This window comes from Tarenaya hassleriana, unplaced genomic scaffold, assembly GCF_000463585.1.
Source record: "Tarenaya hassleriana unplaced genomic scaffold, ASM46358v1 Cleome219, whole genome shotgun sequence".
Classification (NCBI taxonomy): domain Eukaryota; kingdom Viridiplantae; phylum Streptophyta; class Magnoliopsida; order Brassicales; family Cleomaceae; genus Tarenaya; species Tarenaya hassleriana.
In genome coordinates this window covers 141,970-148,034 of record NW_010965533.1, presented here as the reverse complement: position 1 = coordinate 148,034, position 6,065 = coordinate 141,970, and positions in this window count along the sequence as shown.

Below are 6,065 nucleotides of genomic sequence, written 5' to 3'. Positions count from 1 at the left end.
CTCGTGTGAGCGAGACTGTGGAAATGTGTGGCCGCACTATAGACGAACGTCGTTTATTTCAGACAGTCGAACTCAGTGAATGAGAAAGCAGTCGAATCAGATAAGGTGGCTTGTCCATGCCTTATGTTCGACATATGATATCGCGATACAAAAGGATCATCAACCGGAATCATCACTGGCGTTCGTAAGATCACGAACAAACTCTATTCGAGATAGGTAGTCATAGTGTCTTGCTAGAGACCGCCTATGACTTGTATATCCGGAATAGAGATTTCGGGTAATACTGCTATATCGAATGAGCCTACAACGGCTTGGAAGGACGAAACGCACGAGAAAGCGACCAAAAAACCAAGACGGAAGGGTCTGGAACGGACGGACCAGAAGTCCAGAACGGACGATCCGCCGAGCCAGACCCGACCGTCCAGAACGGACTGTCCGTTCCAGAAGGTCTGGAACGGACGGTCCACTAATGCCAGACCGTCCGTTCTACGTGCTGGAACGGACGGTCCACGTGCATTTCTTGACCGTCCGTTCCAGGCTTCAGGTTTTTCGAAATTAGACCGAATTAGGATCAAATCACCTTATAAGAAAGAGATTAAAACCCTAATTAAGTGAGAGCTTTTGCTGGCCGACTTTAGAACTCTTTTGACAGACTTTTGGTGAGATCCAAGAGGTTCAAGAGTGTGATTGAAGTCTCGGTTTCTCGAAGTACAAAACCGAATAGCTGATTCGGGTCCTAGCAGACAAGTTCCAACCGTTGGAATCCATCCCGAGGTGTGGATACATGTAGAGGGCGAGGTAATCTTCCCCCTTTCATGATCAAACGGATTCTTCAATTGAGACAGGCCCCGGATCGATTGAGGTAAGCGTTCTAACGTTTCTACGATTAATAGAAGCATGGTTCTAGGGTTTCATTAATTTTTGTTTTACATCCGCTGCGCAAACCCTAGGATCGATCTCTTAGGAATAGGATTCGCTCATGAGATCCCAGGAATCCCATCACACTCGACTTCAAATGTCTTGTCAAAGTTCGGGAGAACCAAGACGGGAGCATGTGTAAGGCTGTCCTTGAGCGCAGCAAAGGCGCGCTCTTGTGTGTCTCCCCACTCGAAGGGTACGTCCTTCTTGATGACCGCAGTAAGGGGAGCGGCTATGCTACTAAAGTCCCGCATGAAACGGCGGTAAAAGCTAGCTAAGCCGTGGAAACTACGCAGGTGTCCAACAGTGGTAGGGGTCGGCCATTCTGTTATGGCTTTTTTTTTACTCATCGACCCTAAGCCCACTAGAACTAACCACGAAGCCTAGGAAGACAATCTCATTAGTGTAGAACGAGCATTTCTTCAAATTGGCGTAAAGACTCTCTTTCCGCAAAGTGGTTAGGACTCGTTCCAAGTGAGTCACTTGGTCCTCCTCGGTTCGACTGTACACGAGGATGTCGTCAAAGTACACAACCACGAATTTTCCAATGAAGGCTCTCAAAATGTGATTCATGAGCCTCATGAAGGTACTCGGGGCGTTAGTGAGCCCGAAAGGCATCACAAGCCACTCATAGAGTCCTTGTTTCGTCTTGAAGGCGGTTTTCCATTCGTCGCCTTCTTTCATTCGGACTTGATGATAGCCACTTTTCAAGTCGATCTTTGAAAAGATCGTGGCTCCACTAAGCTCGTCGAGCATATCATCATGGCGGGGAATTGGATGGCGATACTTGACCGTGATGTTGTTTATTGCACGGTAGTCTACGCACATCCGCCGTGTCCCGTCTTTCTTCGGTACTAGAAGTACCGGAACAACGCACGGACTCAAACTCTCCCTAATGTACCCCTTATCCATCAGCTCTCGAACCTGCTTCTCGAGCTCTTTTGTTTCCTCGGGGTTCATACTGTAAGTTGGGCGGTTAGGTAGCGGCGCACCGGGTACTAAATCGATTTGGTGCTCAATACCGCGGATAGGAGGGAGTCCGGCGGGGATATCCTCGGGAAAAACATCCCGGAACTGATCAAGAAGCCGTGATATGGCTGAACTCTCGTGAGAGGGATCAGTTCGGAGTGTGATTTGGTCTTTAAAGACCATCAAAATCACCGAAGGAGAGTCTTGTCTCAACGCCTTCTCGACTTGACTCGTCCGTAGGTAGAAGTTTCCTTTCTTTACCTCGGTTTCTTTAGCGAGTCGCATCTGCATCTCATGAACTTGAGATGGCGTGAGGGGTGCCAACACGACCTTCTTCTTGTTGTGTATGAGCGAGTATTGGTTGGCCCGACCGTCGTGCTTAACCTTACGATCGAATTGCCATGGCCGCCCTAGTAGCACATGTCCCGCTTGCATGGGAACGACGTCACACATGACCTCATCGTGATATCGTCCTATGCTAAAGGGAATCTTGACCCGCTCATTGACCCTTATCTCCCCTTGGTTGTTCAACCATTGAAGCTTATAGGGGTGTGGGTGCTTTATATCGGCGTTGGAGTTCTCGGTGGAAGTGAGGGGGAACATAACGCTTACGCATGAGGGCTTTCATTTCCGGCCACGTTTGGCTCTATGTGAGCGCGTCGTCTCTCACTAACCTCACGATCCCACCATGCTAACGCAGTCTCGGCTAGTTGAGCAGCCGCGTATTGGACCTTCTGACGGTCCGAGTAAGAGTAACATTCGAAAATGTTATGCATGCGACGCTCCCAATCTAAGTAGGCCTCGGGATCTACTTTTCCTATGAACAAAGGAGGCTTGAGCTTAAGATCAGCCCCTTGTCCCCTAGGTTGCAGGTATTCACGTTCTTCTTCTTCCTCGGCAACATCGACCCACCTATGTGGTCTAGCCCTAGGGCGAGGGTTATCCCTACGCCTTGGTGCCTCACTAGAGTCCGACCAAACATGAATTCTCGCACGTGCTCTATGGGGTCTAAGCGGTGGATCGTCGTATTCCGACTCCTCGTCGGATACTTGAGCCCGCGGCCTATAGCCTCTTCGTCTCGGAGGGTGATCCCGATGGGGAATCTCCTCAACTACCCTCTCTCTCGGCCTAGGGGCTCTACGTCTATGGTTCCTTTCGACGTCGGTCGTCTCCACAACGACTCTCGGTCTACGTTGCTGTCTTATGTCGCTCTCATCATCTCTATGGGGTCTAGGACGATCTAGGGGTTCTCTAGGTTGGGTTCAGGTTGCGCAGGGGGCCTATTCTCCTCTAGACGTGCTAATTTGTCCATGATCTGCTGTATCGATCTAAATAGAGCACCGTTACTAGACTCTATGTTGGCTCCCTCGGTAGAAACCTCGTGCGCACTCATTTCGCTCAACTCTCTTGCAAACAGCGACCAACACGCAACGTGCAACAATCACTTGTACTACAGATCCTAAACGTACTAAGAATAAAATATACGTGCAGCTCTAACTCAAACACGATCAGACAACACGAAACGTGCAATGTCACTCAACAATGTCGGGGTTCGAGCAATCGTTCAAGCAAACAGACGTGTGAAACTGTCCTAATACGAACAGAACTAAATAGTTTCGTACTCAAGGCTATCAATCACGCAAATAGACAGCAATATACGAGCAGTGCCGACGTGCTTTGAACAGGGATTTACACACAACAATCAAACGCTCGGAAGCAACCGCCTTGCGATGGTGCACGCGACAGTTAAATCAAACAGCACCCAATCTATTTGAGTTCCGAAAGGTTTAAGTCCGTTTTTTGGGCAAGGAACACAAATAAATGTAGACGTGCAAGGGCGGAATAGAATCTGAAACGAAACAGAGTCCAAAATCGCTATCAAGGAAAGATCTCACCGAGAGCTTTCCAAGGCCGACGTTGGAGGCGTTGTGCAGCAGCGTTCGTGCGATCTTCGGGGGGTTTCGAACTGCCAAAACAACACGTAATCAGCCCTTAAAGAGTTCAAAACGTTGCTGTGAAATTTGATATAGAAATCGCAAATGGAAGTTGAAGGGTTTGAATGAAATCGATTAACAACGAAAGTGATAGAGAAGGAACGATCTCACCCGGGATTTCGAGCGTCCGTTGGAGCGAACAGCTCTGATACCAAAAATGATACACGCCCTAGGAGTGTGAGACTCGTGGCGATCGAGATAGAGCATCAACGACGGGAGATCACTGGCCGAAGGGGGCACTTGAACTCGCCCGAGGTTGTAACGGCGGAGGGGAATGGAGGAGTGTGTTCGGAATCAATCACTCGCCCGGAGGCACTCAAACTTGATCCGAAGCAGCGGAGATGGAGGCGTGAAAGGGGATAGAAGACCTATGGACTAACCAATCGGTCGGTCTCGGACGAACCAAGACAAAAACGTCGAACGAACCAACGGGACTCGGACGAACCGAGTTGCTCGGACAAACCGTAACTTGGATGGACCAAGTGAGACACTCGACACCACAGTGGAGGAAAACAAAGTTAAAACTCAATTCTGCCAAAAGCAAATCTGATTACAAAGGAAAGCGTTCTCATACTTAAACAAAAATCTAACTAATGCATTAAATACATCTTAATATGCAAGGCTAGAGTTTAATGCAAGTAGTTGACTTCTAATATAGCTGTTGGAGATTGCTTACTGCAGAAGAAGCTTCCCTTGAGTTAGCTTGGCTCCGAAGCAACGATGTCTCCGCACACAAGAATGTTACGGGTTGAGGCTGCGTCGTCCAGGAATGAGCACGCGCGTCCGAGTGCGAGTTCGCTTATGGCACGGGAGACAAACGTGTTGAATTGTTGTCGCATAAGCCGTGTCTTGGATCGAGTGACGGGCGGATCCTTGCTCCGCACTCCGCGTCATGTCCATGCTCCTCATCCGAAGCTGCTCCAAGCTCTACGTCCGATGCTCCTCCAAGCTCCACGTCCGATGTGATGTCCTCATCACGATACCAGTCCAAGAAATTCGTCTCGGTCAACTTATCCTTCTCAAGGATAGATCGCATCGTCAAACTCGGTACACTATCGGTTGACGCCATGTCCTACAGAAAAAGACAAAACAGAACGAACAAAAAACAAATACAGATTCTATCAATGATCTACTACCAGCTAGTCCATCATCAATCAATGACAACATAGATGCAAACACCCAGCCTTATGCTACAATAATTTTCACATAAGAAACCGTATTTCACATAAGAAAACTAACCCTACAATAATTTTCTATATGGGACTAATAACCGTATTTCACATAAGAATGAATTGTTACACCCAGCCTTATGCTATTTAGGTAGACATCTAATGTCAATCATATCCAATATGACTCTTAGATCATTTATGAAACTATGATATCAAATATCATTGCATACTTGTCTCATCTGTACCATTAAGTCTCAAGTCAAACTTGACAACTTAACCTAAGGTAAACCATGTAGCTGTGGGAACCACAATTTCCCACCCTGCCTCACAAAGATAATCCGGCACGCTCAACTTTGGCATGACCAGTGTTACGGATGATCGATGCCTTGACAGACGCTCTAGTAATGGGAGGTACACGCTTAGCATTACATAAATAAGGGATTTTCGAAACCACACTTAAATCAAGCATCTACTTTCAAGCTATGAGAACCACAATTTCTCCATCTTGCCTCACCAAGATAGCACGGCACACCCAGCTTTGGCATGGCCCATGACACGTACGATCGAGGCCTTGACAAGTGCTTTACTCATAGAGCTACTAGATCTAATCGGTTTCTTTGCAACGATTAACATAATCCGAATAGACCATCCATTTGATTATGTACTCCCAATCTTGAAGCTCCCTGATACGTGTGTACCGAGTCTAAAATATATAACCGGATTCACAACTCACCGCAAGGATACGGATCGTCGTAACACGGGGTCAAACACAAGGACCAGTTGCTAAATCCAAATCTAAATCAAAAAGAGATCAAAGCAAGCAAGCAAGTGATGGTAGAAATATGTAAAATCTACGGAAAACGAAATAAGAAAGCAATGAAAACGAGTGACCTATCAAACAAGGATGACTAGGGGTATCGGGATCGTATTCGCAAGAATAACGACATCGTACTTGTATTCGGGAATCATCAAGCAACAAGAATAGAGAATTCACCTCTCGGTCTACTAACTCACT